The 14,871-nt window shown below is 35.4% G+C and overlaps 1 protein-coding gene across 4 annotated transcripts in view; it reads right to left on the reverse strand.

Moving 5' to 3' along the window:
* MICU1 (mitochondrial calcium uptake 1) overlaps nucleotides 1-14,871 on the reverse strand; it is a 247,151-nt gene that overhangs the window by 134,429 nt on the left and 97,851 nt on the right. The window lies entirely within an intron of this gene.

Here is a 14,871-nt window from a genome sequence, read left to right on the forward strand (position 1 = left end):
TGGTGTTCTGCTGTTTGTGGCTCCATCTCCTGGGTTTGGATGAGGCAGGGAGGACTCACTTTAACTACCACTGCCACTGTCAAGTCTTAACTTTCCTCTAGCTTTTTTTTTTTTGCCTGGAGGCTATTAGTAGAGGTCACCTTAAGAACCTTGGTTTCTGAGTTGTCTGAAAAACTCCCTCAGGTGCTCAGTGTAAGAGGATTTCCCAAGGGTGGGGCAGCTGCTGGTCATTAATGGGCCTCAGTTAGCACTTCAATGGCCACCAGGTTGAATCTCTGAGGGAGGGGCCGCCGCCTCTCCCCAGGGCCCTGCGATAGAGTAAGACGACCACAGTCCTGTGTGGCTGCACTCAGCAAAAGCTCTGAGCACCCTCCAAATCCCAAGTGTCCCCACACAGTTCCAGTCCAGTCTGCCCTCCCTCTGCCTGAGCCCAAGGTGAGTGGCTGCTGCCAATTTAGCCTCTGTCCAGACTATGCGTTGTGGAGCCGCCTGGGACATTTAACCCGATGGCGCTGCTCCCAGCTAAGGGTGGCCGAGTCTGCGGCACCAGCCGAGGGTGTAGCACTCAGCCGAGTTTGCAGGATTTAGCCGCCGTCACAGCTGAGGCGGCAGCAGATTCCCGCTGAGTTTCCTGGTCTCAGCTGAGTCCGTGCGGACCAGGTGAGGGCTTAGCACGCAGCCGAGGCAGCAGCAGCTTCCTGCCGTGTCCCCTGGTCCCAGCTGAGTTCGCTGGTCCCAGCCCAGGCCGCTGTGGACCGTGGGCTCCCGGCCCCCTCTCGCGTCCTCACAAGCCTACCAGGATTGAGTCAGTGTTCCTGGTTATGTGGTCCTCCAGGCTGCCTTTCGGTTGCCCCTTCCTGACGATTTGTCTTTATTTTCGTTGTAAATCCAGTTTGGTCCTGGGAGATGGTCTGTGCAGCTCCATTCACTCCGCCGCCATTTTTTCCTATCCTTTGACTAAATTTTAAGTCATTTTTTTTTCCCTAAGCCAATACCATTTATACACTTCAGAGGTGAAATGGAGGGAGGCACAGTCCAGGGAAAACAATGTTCCTTAACAGATTGGAAATAATGCTCATTTTCTTTGTCTCGGATGTGGTTATTACTTTTTTTTTTGTTAATATGTACTTTACTAGGGAAGTCTATCATAAGGATTCGTATTTTATTCAATATATATAATAACTTCAAGATAAATAACAAATAGATTAATTAAAGGAAGAAATTTCTGTATATAAAAGTAAAAAGAAATATATTCCAATTCTATTCTAAGGGCACATAATGTGAAATTAAGTAATATATTAAGATATTAGTTTAGTAAAAAAAAAAATTATAGTAAGGGTCTACAAAAAATTTGATTCATAATAAAGTTCCTAAGGTAGGATTCTAACAATATGTCATTATATATGTTAAAAAACAGGGTATTTTAAAAAGAGTTTTTATTTAAATATAACTTACAGAGGTATCTTTTTAAATGAAAAGTTACACATCAAACTCTATTCCAATCATTTGAATCTCTGACAGTAAGACTGTGAAAGCAGAATGCAGGTTAACTGATCAGAATAATATTTCTATTCAATTTACTGATAAATGTTACCCCCTTCTGGAGAACAAAATTATGCAAAATATTTCAAAGCAATGTGCTGACTTATACTGAAATTAAACTACTGTTCATTTACATAACCTAGTCTTTGATTTTATTTGTTTCAAAATGTAAAACATAGCTATAGGCTCAATATCACTAAAACATTCAAATTACTGACCTCAAGTAAAGGCAAATAAATAAGGCAAATAAATGAGGTCATAAGAGTACTGGTATTGATCTTAACTGCACCATATTCTGAATCTTTTTATTTTTTTAGATAAGCCAAAAGACAAGCGTAAACTTAGAGCAAATCATACCCTACACATGTATATTTGCTACACTTCTCAGTCTATTAACTTCAATTGTTTACCAGGATGGCTTTGTCACTAAAGCTTTCACACTCCAGTTTCTGACCAATGACATAAAATTATAAAACATCTGGCTAAAGCTGTAGGTGCCATCAGGAGCTCTGGGGCTGAGATTTCCAGATATGATTCAAACTCCTTAATACTCACGGTGCTTAAACAGTGAATTCCATTACAGAGCTGAGCAAAATAGGGGCAATACTTTTGCCTTGCAGGATTCAAATGAATGAAGCCAAAGAGAAAATCATATCTAGGAGTTTAATCTCATTATTTGTCTAGGTAAGACCCACTTTTCAAATCTATAGTCCAAAATAAGCCTTTTCTATCAAATAGAAGTCGATGGGGTATGATAGTAAAAGAGGTGCTACCATATAATCTAGAACCTCAAAACATCCCTGGTATACAGAAAATCTGATAAAGAACAAACTTTTACTATTTAAATTAAGAGATCATCCATTATGAGACTGAAATAACTGGATTGTTTTAATATTAATATTTCTCTATATTGCTGAAATACATTTCAGAGTCTACCTATATCCTTCAAGAAACATTTGAAGTTGTACTTCAAAGACAAATTAATAATAATATGCTTCTTCCAGAAAATACAATTTTGGCATATCATTTCTAAATAATAAATAGTATTGCTACCTAAGGTTGAAGTTGGGGCAGGGAGGGCTGGAGTATTAAACAAAGAGGAAATTCAGCAGTTTTCCCATGCAATTAATGCTCATACATCATTATTAGAAGCTTTAGTAAGACATTGATCTTAAACAATCACACTATTTGAAACAAAAAAGAAAATGTTGCACAGTTAAAATGTATTATTTTCTTCCCCTATCACATACATAAATTTGCAGGAAGGTAGAATGTGAGTATATGCCATATAAAAATTAAGGCGAGATATTTCTAATTTGGAGTAGTTTATGATTTCTTCTTCTCCTGACTCAGCGTTTTCAATTTTTTTAGAGGCAATATTGCTTTAGTGACAAACAAACATAAATTACTGTGCAACAGTGCGGAAGGTGAATGCTTAAGATACTGTAAATTTCACTCTGCCAGAAAGCCATTCTCTTTTCAGTCCCAATTCTAACCACTTTAGCTCTGAGAACTATTCAAAATACCTAGAATGCAAATGTTTTTCTATTTCATTAACTACATGGCTATAAAGAAAATGGATACAAATGAAGATGCTTAAAAAAAATAAGTGGCAGAAGATTTGATTAAAGCAATGATAAAAATTCAAAAGTCTGCTGGAACAGCATTACCTTTAAGGAAATGATACAACTTTATTGGAATGGTTTATTTCAGTTCTCAGTATCTGATGAGGTATTAAAACCCTAGAAGGAGAAAATCACCAATTCTGCCACATTAAGCTTGCACACTTGCTTCAAAGTGTGCATATTCTTTCTCTGAGTAAAAGAACTGATATTTTACCATTACTGATCATCTGCTACCTAAATCTAAAAATTAATTTTAAACTTTGGCCACTCAAATCAATCAGTGCTAAAAAGAACTTTCCAGAACTTAGCAGCAGTCTTGGTCTTAGTCACATGGTTTATAAAAGGCTTTCTTATCATCACTTCATGAAAAAAACCTTGGTATCAATTTTGAAAAATAGGTCAATATAGTATTTTGTCTACTCCAATTAGGAAAAAATAATATAAAAAATGCGTCATACGCCCTGGCCGATTTTGCTCAGTGGTTAGAGTGTCGGCCTGCGGTCCGGAGAGACCTGGGTTCGGTTCCCGCTAAGGGCACGTACCTCGGTTTGTCCCCAGCCCTGGTTGGGTCGTGTGGGTGGCAATCACTCGATGTGTCCCTTTCACATCGATGTTTCTCTCTCCCTCCCACTCTATCTGAACAAAATATCGAAAAAATAATGCGTCATAAGAATAAAAATAAAACTGTTTCACTCTGAGGATCACCATTTACACCCTTGATTTACACTGTTCTAGTGACTATTGTCTGCCAGGAGCCCCTTTAAATAAAGATTTTTAAATCATTTGAATACCACTGACCATTAAGATACGTCAAGAATTTAAAAATTATAGTTTGCATTTCTATGCCAGGCACTGTGCTAATAAGCACTTGCATGATCTCTTTCAGTCCTCACTGTGATTCTATGAGGTAGGTGACACTACCAGTACTTTACAGATTAGAAAACTGAGGTTTAGAGACATTAAATAAGTAGCCCGAGGTGACAGTGCTATAAAGTGGTAGTACAGGTCATGGTCTGACTCCAGAATCCATGCCATGAAACATTACATGCACCAAATGCACAGAAATATACCAGGTATCTATATTGTTTGTAATTTCTGAAATTATTAACAGGGATTGAATATTTTTGGAGCAAAACACAATTCACCATTGTTAAATATTAACCTTGCAGCTTAGCTTGCATTAGCTCAGTTATCTTGAAGAGAAAGTCTAGCTAATGATATAGCTACACATCATATTTTTACACCCTGATGTGTCAAATGTATATTTTAATCATTTTCAAAATGAGTATCAGTTTAAGAATGTAATGGCTTTATACTCTTCTTAATTAACAAATCTTTAATTAATCTGTAATTGGAGCAACTTTTTATTTAAATTTAAAACTTTAAAAAATGCATCATGGCAAAGACAAATGTTCAAACCAAGAACTCTCCTCATACATTCTTTGCAACCAAAGCACACTAGATGTTTAGGCTGAGCACTCATTTTTACCAGAATAAGAGAAATGAATTGCTTTGAGTAGCTTTCATAGAATTGTATTTGTGTAACCTTAAAACACGCTAGAGTGTTTCTGATAAAATAATAAGAAAAAGGAAGTTGGTCTGGAACCAAGTCCACTCATGTCAAAGTGAATTTCAAATCTTGTTTCATGGGGAATAGCTAAACATGAAGGTGTCAGCTCGGCTGGTGTGGCTCAGTGGTTGAGCATCAACCCATGCACCAAGAGGTCGCCTGTTTGACTCCCTCCTGGTCAGGGCACATGCCCAGGTTGTGGGCCCAATCCCCAGTGAGGGGCATGCAGGAGGCAGCCAATCAATGTTCTCTCTCATCAATGTTTCTCTCTCTCCCTCTCCCTTCCTCTCTCTCTAAAATCAATCAATAAAAAATATTTTAAATATGAAGGTGTTAGAAATGTAATGGTTAGTCATGTTCATGCTTTCAAAGAAATGTAATGGTTAGTCATGTTCATGCTTTCAAATCAACAATGAGAAGTCAAATGGGTTCAGTTGACCACAAATTCAAACGCAACAAAATTAAAATTGAAATGTAATTAAAAACATAGTAAAAGAAGTCCGAATATTTGGGACAACCAAGTAAATTATACCCTTCTTAGGAGCTCTTAATGATTATATTGTGGTTTTTTTTTTCAACATGAGTAATCAAACATGTAAATTAAACAACAGACTTTAGTTAGTGGTGGAACTCGGAGACTGGAAAGAGCCATTATGCATATCCTTTGCAGCAATACAGTAAGTATTTGACACCATTCATAAGCTGCATCTGAAGATGCATTTTATGCTAACAGAAAAACCAAATGAATCCAGCCTTTCCACAGGCAATAGGCATGCAAAGGACAAATCCCTGTAAGGAAGCAAGCAAGAAAGCCCTCTTCTATAAAGTGACTGCTCATCGATCTTTGGAAACTTAAATAATTTATACCAGTGTCACCAAAATGAGTGATACTTATAGAACCCAACAGAGATAAACAATTTCCTCACTACCTATTCTAAGAAAAAAAAGTCCATTATTTTTATTACATACAGCTTATTAATTAGATATCCTTAAGAATACAGTAACATTTGATTTTGAATCCTTGATCAACAAAGAATATTACTTTCAATAGTCAAAGTTTAAAAAGACTGGTGCCTTTTGGTGAACTATGGTGGTTGATTATTCAATGCTGCAGATTCTAGAGACTTCCAAGCACCTTCTACCTCTTTTCTCACTTTCTAGGAAGGATACCTATTGGAAGCAAGTCACTTTAAATCTTTGAGCCGTAAACCATACAATTATCAAGTATTTATGCTCCTACGAACTGTTCTGCTGTAATTTGAGAGAGAACAGGAACTGGCGTTCCTCAATCACAGGTGTTAGCATGTCGTCTGATTTATGTTCCTTAGGACTATGGTTGTGCCATAGCTATTCTCAAATAGAATCTCCCGGATTAGAAACACTGATAATGGGATTATCAATAAATAATGTTGACATGATTATTTACGTATTTTTGGTTTGTTTCACAATGCAGTTAAAGGCAAAGATAAGACAATCTATTGCACCAGTAATAGGATAATTAGTTTGGGGTTTGGTAATGGGACTACTAAAAATATATTCCATGTTAAAAACAAGGAAGCACATGATAAATGTTTTATAAAAATAAAGAGCATCCTGTGATCTTCATTAATTATATCATTATTTTAAACCCAGAGATGTTCTAATTCAGTTTAGTTTATATTTTTATTAAGAAATGCAAAAGTAATTTTAATAATTAATTTTTATCCTCACCTGAGGACATTATTCCATTTTTTTTGTTCATATAGAGTGGGAGAGAGAGAGAGAAACATCGATGTGAAAGGGACACATCGAGTGGCTGCCTCCTGCACGCACAACCCAGCCAGGGCCAGGGACAAACTGCAACCGAGGTACGTGCCCTTAGTGGGAACCGAACCCGGGTCTCTATGGACCTCAGGCTGACGCTCTAACCGCTGAACCAAAACAGGCCAGGGCTATATATTATTTTTTTCAAGGTTTTCTCCATATATTTGCTAGCTTTTCCAAGTTAAAGTTGTTGATTAGCTCAAAATAGCAAAAGAATGAAGTCTTTCTAAATGTTTTGATTCCTCTTAAATCATTTTGAGCAAAGTGCAATTAAGCAACTGCTTACCTGAATTTATTATGTAAGAAATTTCAAAAGAAAAAAAAACGATTAATTTTTCACTTGAAGTTACTATTACAGTTCAATTAGGAACAGAGCACCCCAACTAAGACTATTTAAATGACACAATTAACTGAATATCCCTTATACAATATAGTGATTGAAACAGTTTGTTGACCTTTTGTGTGACACAAAATGTTAAAACTCCCTTTTAAAATGGACTAGCCAAATTTTCCTGTTTTGATTTTTTTATGGGTTAGGTTTAGAGTTGTGCATATTTTGAGTGATGTTATAGTTTTTATAACTGTAAGAACATACTGTGGAACTAACCTTATAAAGTTTATTACAATAAATAATTTTATAAAAATAAATGAAAAAAACCCTTTTATATTATGCTAGGTACCATATTTTCAAGGATTTGTACAGTGTTTGAATTGTCATATTAAAGATAAAGTACATTAATTTAAAGTGACAAGAATGAAATCATTCTCTGAAGGGAGCAGGGAAGGACTTGAGCATGCACTGAACTGAACCATTTGTCCCTGAAGCGTTACTATGGATTTTGGAATATTAACTAATTTAAAGCACATGCTGTCAGTACCTGCCAGAAATCCTGATCAGAAGATGAGAAAAAGGAAAAAAAAATTGTCATTGTTTGATTATATGAACAAAAACTCCCAAATTGATTATATATATATACATATATCTCAAAATATTATAACATACAAAGGACCAAATAAGATCTGTGACAAAATCACTGAACACCTGGAAATAGAAAATGAGAACTAAATAGATATGTTTTATATGTTATCTGCTAGGTACAATGAAACAAACAAAAAACCGCTCAATAACTTAATCTAACCTCCCCAAGATGATACATCCAATTACAGAAAAACTTCATATTACTATAAAAGAAAAACACAAATAATTACCTGTCTCTTTTTAAAAAATATTTTTATTGATTTTTAGAGAGGAAGGGAGAGGGAGAGAAACATTGATGTGGGAGCAATACATCGATTGGCTGCCTCCTGCACACCCCCCACTGGGGACTAAGCCTGCAACCTGGGCATGTGCCGTAACTGGGAATTGAACCAGCAACTTTTTGGTGCTCTGGATGATGCTCAATCAACTGAGCCACACTAGCCAGGCCTATTATCTATATCTTAAAAAAAAGAGAAAGCAAACAGTCTTTTTTTTTCATGGGTAGTCAAAGCATTTCTTTAAGGTTTTCCTATTACCTCATGGATATAATATTTTTTTTTAACCTCATGGCAAATTCATTGCTTTACCATCCATATTAAAATATAGGCAGCCAACCTTGAATGAGTTAGTTCAGGTCTCCAAGGACGAGTTCAGGTCTCCTGGAAATTATGTTGCATTAAATAAAGTACTATTCACATGCCAGCTTGGAGATTTGATGAAGCAGTTTAGTTTAGCTATTTTAGCTGAATACCTTTAAATATCTTTAAATATCAAATAATTTTTAAGATTTTTTTTTCTTTTTTTTAAATCCTCACCCGAGGACATTTTTCCATTTTTTGTGCAGATAGAGCGGGAGGGAGAGAGAGGAAGAGAGAGAGAGAAACATCGACGTGAAGGGACACATCGAGTGGCTGCCACCCGCACGACCAACCAGGGCCGGGGACAAACTGCAACCGAAGTACGTGCCCTTAGCGGGAACCGAACCCGGGTCTCTCCGACCGCAGGCCGACGCTCTTAACCGCTGAGTCAAACCGGCCAGGGCAGATTTTTTTTTTTTTTTCTTCAATAAACAAACTTCACTGGCTGTGAAATAAAATTTGACCTGAACTTATCATATTTCTCAAACCAAGCTTAGTAGCATGATAAAAATTCTTGACTAAAAATTATTGGCTTTTAGCAATTTGCAAGCCCAAGGCTAGGTTTGATGTGACAGGGGTGAGATGACTCACTGTGAACACAGGACAGAAAGATATGGGAAATCAAACTAGAGGTTGCTCTTCAGTCATGGCCCAGCTAATTAATACCAGCCGATTGCTTATTACAGAAATAGCACAAGTGGATATTTTACATCATTCTAACTGGGAAGGAAAGAACCATGGAGAAAGTAATTATGTGCAGGGTATGCTATCCTATAGGATTTCATACAAACCAAGAAAGAAGATAAAATATACGATAGCTAACTCCTTTCATAAATTTAATAAAATGCTCAAAGTCATTTAAAATAGCTGTAATTTGTAGAGCCAGGTACTGTATCTATTGTCCTGATTTTACTGAGAGGGTAACCGACACTGAAAGAAGTTATGTGGTCTCTTGCTGAAGGTTATCCACCAAGTATGCGGCAGAGTCCTTATTTGAACACAGGGTGTTCTATATCCAAAGTCACTCTCTTTTCACCTTGTATTATTTATTAGATACTAAGAAGTTCAGTAATCCATAATGTATTTTTCATCCTCAATTCAGCATACCATAATATCTATCAATCTTTTATATAGAGTTGTCAAATACTGAGATTTTCAAAATGGAAATCCCTTGGAAAATATTTCAGACACCAAAGCCAGATTTTCTTAGGGCTATAGTGTGTACAAAAGAACTAAAATTGCTAATCTGTAAGAAGAGAGACAAATGAGAAAGTGGTTTTAAAATAATTTAAAGACCTTGGATGAGAAAGAAGGAAGATGAAAAAATCTGAGACTAAAAACAAAAAAGAAAACTGCAGTAGGTATCAAAGGATTTCTTGAAATGCTGAATCAGTTCCTGAGTTCACTCTAGTAATATAATTAACTTCTAAACTTCTGCTCTTCTAAAGACTGACTCTAATGAGTAGCCCCATTCAAATGATGCTACATTTAACACACAACCAATCAATATTTGAAAGAGCAAACTGTTTAGTTTGCAGCAGAAACATTATTTCCTCTACTATTTTGATTACAATGAGCTGAGATCCAATTTTTCAAATAGAGGTGACAGTGATCACTTCAAGAGTGATGGCTTTACCAAAATTTAAAAAAAGAAAAAGAGAAGCATTTTTCAAAATTCCAACTGGTATTAGTGGCATATGGGGGGAAAAATGGAGCAAATAAAAGAATAATAGTAAAGTTGAAATTCTGATTTCTACATTCAGGAATTGAAATTTGTATACCTCTTATTTTCTTTCTTTAAAGTGAAACATTATGTGGTTTTCAATTTAATTATGAGTTTCCAACTGTACTTTATCAAAGCAGAAAAATTAACAAAAAGAAGGTGAAAGAACAAGTTTTATTTTTTGCACAAACAGCATTAAGGTAATAAAATAAAGTAACTATATGACAAGAGAAATTTCTATTTACAAATAGATTATATAAACAAATAGCTTAGCTATATAAAAGATGGTATAGCATAGCGCTTAAGATGGTGAACTCTGGAGCCAGACTGCCAGTTTGGAATCCCGGCTCTATCACTTACTAGTTGTATGATCTTATTGCAAAAAAAAGGATTAAGTTAACTTTTCTGTACTTTAATTTTTTATTTTGAAAATAATAAAAATAGTAAGCTATCTAAAAGAGTAGTTGTGTAGATTAAATGAGTTATTATATGTAAGCAATTAGAATGGTGTTTGGCATATAATATATACTCCAAAAGCCTCAACTATTCTTTTTCATATTATTATTGGTAATAATTACCTCAAGAGGCAAATAAGAGTCAAGCATTTGTAACTTAAGAGAGTTTATTTTAAACTGGAAAAATAAAACACTGACAACAATGAGGGAAGATATTAATGAGTTTTTTATAAAAGGGGTAAATCATTACCCCTAAAATAAAATGTGACTATAAAATAATTGTGGAGAACTTCAGGTTTCAAGGAACTGAAATATTTTATGCATTCTCTTGAAATCTGTTATACTTGTTTTAAAGCAAGAATTTCCCTATTATAAAGGAAAGAGAACACAAGCAGAGTGAGATTGATAGGGCAAATGAAAACATGGATCAAAAAAACATGAAGCAGCCCTAGCTGGTGAAGCTCAGTTGGTTGTCCCATGCACTGAAAGGCTGCCAGTTCCATTCCCAATCAGGACACATACCCAGGTTGTGGGTTCGACCCCCAGTTGGGATGTGTGTGGGAGGCAGCTGATCGATATTCCTCTCTCCCTCTTTCTCTAAAAAATCAATAAAAACATATTAAAGAAAAACATGGAGCAAAAACAATAAACTTCTGTCTACATACTCATATTGATCAATAGAAAAACCTGAATAAATATATCAATTCATAAAAAATTAGACTTGACTGATTTCAAGTTTCTGGAAGCTAAAGGAAAGAGACAGAGAGAAAGAGGGAGAGATGCACCTAATTAACACTTCAGAATTCATAAAAACATCATAACCTGCTATATAAATTTGAGCAGAATTAAAGCAGTTCAAATAAATGTAAAGATTTTAAAAATTCTGTCCCATGAGAATTTCAGTCTACCTGCTCTTAAGTTACATTTTCTTGATCTCCAATACATTTCTCTCTTAGAAGACAGAAGATATCCTTTATATTACTTACTATATATGTCAAGGAGTAATACTATACTTGACTTTATTCCAGACTCATATTTTGTCTGTGATATGAAGCAAATAATCAAACTTGAATAAAGAACTAAGAGGAAAATGTGTACATACACTCCCCTTAGGGAATCAAGACTTACCCCTTAAGGGAATGGCATTTTAACATTCATTTATTAACATTTAAAAAATAACTTTTACCTACTAAGCAATTAAAAGCACTCAGTTATATCAAAACCTTTATTTTTTAACTGTGGCTCCCATCTCTTTTTCTGCTGATCATCTTTTTTGTTCTAAATACTGATTATAGCCTTTAACCGTACTTTTATTTCTTTTACCTAAATGTGGACAATTTTTATTTTAATCTGATATAAAGTGTTTTCCTGTTCCATGTGAACAAATATTCTGGTATGTATCATAAAGGAGATGGAAAGAAAACACACATTAATTCTTTCTTCCAAATTGGAGAGATTCTAAGGGGGCTATAATTACAAATATTGAATAAACTCAATCCTAGTGCATCATTTCTAAAAAGTTCAGGAGTGTTTGGGTGAAAAGGTAACGTGAAAGAATAAAAAATCTACTTTCTGAAAAAAAAAAATACATAGTGGAATGATAATAATGAGCAATTAATTACTTGTTACCTGAAAAAAAGAGTGTGAACTTTAAAGTTTTCAGAAGAGAAATGAGGATTACATCAAAACTCTGGAATACTGGTATTCTTAGCTTAAGAAACAATTTTACCTAGATCGTGAAGTCTTCTATTGTAACTTAAAAAAACACATAACATGGTGGTATCTGGTATGAAGAGTGCTGTCTATTACATGCAATAGAAACAGAAAATACAGAACATAATTTCTATCTTTGGTATGCTGAGAAAAAAAAAGAGAGGTAAGAGAACCTAGAAAAGGAAGGGTATAAACCACACCAGTAAAAGAGAGTAACTAAATGACTAAATGAGAGAAATATTTGTCAGTTATGTAATATAGAAGTTATACTGTTTCAAAGACCAATTATTAGATGATAAAAATTAAACCCAGAATAAATACAGTTTTCATTAAAGAAATAATCCAAAATCCATGAAATAACTGCATTAACAAGTAAGTCATAAGGAAAATACATGGACATGACACACTGCCAGGGGAGAGCAGGTGTTTTTTTTTTTTTTTTTAATCTAAACAAAACAAAAGCCAGACCATATTTTATACTGTCATCTGTATAATAGTGTTAATATGCTATTTATAGTGATTTTCAAATATCCTTTATCAAAATCTGAACTCTTTCCGGCTTTGAGATTTTTAAACTTTTAAACCTAGTCTCAATATTTTTAAAAGTATCACTTATCTACAAAAGATATTCTTAAAACCAAAGACCACTGACTATAGCTTCTTTTTTTTTTTTTTTTTTTATCCTCACCCGCGGATATTTTTCCATTTTTTCTACAGATAGAGTGGGAGGGAGAGAGAGAGAGAGAGAGAAACATCAACGTGAAGGGACACATCGAGTGGCTGCCACCCGCACGACCAACCAGGGCCGGGGACAAACTGCAACCGAAGTACGTGCCCTTAGTGGGAACCGAACCCGGGTCTCTCCGGACCGCAGGCCAACGCTCTAACCACTGAGCCAAACTGGCCAGGGCAGACTATAGCTTCTTTATACATGGTTTGTGTTAGTAGGTAGTTTTGAAATGCATAAATGATACAAGTGCCAATAATAATGTATTTCATGACTTTTGTACAAAAGGAAACTGCCAGTATCCTTAGAGTAAGGGTACATTAACATAAGGTAGTAATGGGCTCTGGAAAAAGATCCTCCCTGAAATTAAAAGGCCACTTTATCAAATTCAGTTTCATGACTATCAGTTGAAACCAGAATATTTCATTTCTTCTTAAGGGAATTTTCTAGTCAAACAGAACAGGAGAAAAGAAGCTAAGTATCAAAGCAAGAAATAACTATCCAATTATTTGTCAGTATCAGTTGGACCATTCTTCTCTACTTTGCTTCTGGAGATTGTACAAAATTCAAGTATAAATGAGAAAAGACTCCAGGAAAATAATACTATTTCTACATTTGTTCTTGCTTTCAATGACAAAAGGCTAAAGTGCAATTCAATTAGAAGGCAATAAAATAAGCTAGTGTTTCTTACTGGTCAAATGATAGACTTTATTAAATGGTGTGTTAAAAGTTAAAACAATGGGGGTAAGAGAATGAAAGTCAATATTCTCTTTTTAATCCTCATCTGAGGATATTTTTCTATTTATCTTCAGATAGAGTAGGAGGGAGGGAGGGAGAAACATCGATGTGAGAGAGACACATCGACTGGCTGTCTCCCACACGACCCTGACTAGGGTTGGGGACGAACAGCAACCGAGGTACATGCCCTTGACCAGAATTGAGCCTGCGACTCATTGGTCCTAGGGCCAACGCTCTAACCGCTGAGCCAAATTGGCCAGGGCGAGAGTCAATATTCTTTCTCTAAGCAGTTCATAACTAGTTTATCTTCCAAGTTAAAAAATTAAAAAAGAGAGAAAATTATCCATTTAAAAACCAAAGCAAGTTTAAAAGGAAATTACTCTAGGGTGTTAGATTTCTACTAAATTTCTGGCCATCATGTATGAAATTTACTATAATTACCACACAAATCTGTTTTATTAACAACTCAATAATTTTTTTAGGATTTATATACTCTAGAAATTGCTACTTAAGAATTAAATTTCTGACTAAGACATCAAAAGAGTCATGAAGATGCAAAGGAAAATAAGATTGATAGTTGGATAAGTGCTGATCCTCAGAGTTATCAAGTAAAGGTTTTTTTTTAATCCTCACATTTTTCCATCTGTTTTTGTTCAGATAGAGTGGGAGGGAGAGAGAGGAAGAGAGCGAGAAAGAAACATCGACATGAAAGGGACACATCAAGTGGCTGCCTCCTGCACGACCCAACCGGGGCCGGACACAGGGACAAACTGCAACCGAGGTACATGCCCCTAGCGGAAACTGAACCCAGGTCTCTCTGGACCGCAGGCCGACGCTCTAACTGCTGAGCCAAACTGGCCAGGGTGAGTAAAGCCTTTTATAAATGGCAAAAATCCGTGGAAAAACTTCTAAACTAATTAAACACAATTTTGCACTCTTTGTTATATTGAGGCCTAAAAACAGTATCAAACTACTTTCTTAAGCTTCATCTGAAATAAAAGACAATTCATAAAGACAAACTAGAGGTAAACTAGGTTTAAAAATCCTATTTAAGAAGCAAACAAGACCTTAAGAATATATTTGATGGAAATTAAAATAGGATCAAAATGAAGACCCTGGCAAAGGCATTAAATATGTATATCATAACAGGGATGAAAGGGAAATCTGTGTGCACTTTTGCTAGGACAAGCGGGTTAGTTCAGGGTCACTGGCTCAATTCTACACCTCCTTGTATGAGTCTCTCATTCCTCTGTTCTCTTTCATACAAATCATACTTTCAAACACTATACATTAATATACCTAAATCTTGCCTTTGCTACTTTGATTTCAGAATCTTATGCTTTAGGCGCAGACATTTG

The sequence above is a fragment of the Molossus molossus genome, unplaced genomic scaffold (assembly GCF_014108415.1).
Source record: "Molossus molossus isolate mMolMol1 unplaced genomic scaffold, mMolMol1.p scaffold_m16_p_17, whole genome shotgun sequence".
In the NCBI taxonomy this organism is placed as follows: Eukaryota; Metazoa; Chordata; class Mammalia; order Chiroptera; family Molossidae; genus Molossus; species Molossus molossus.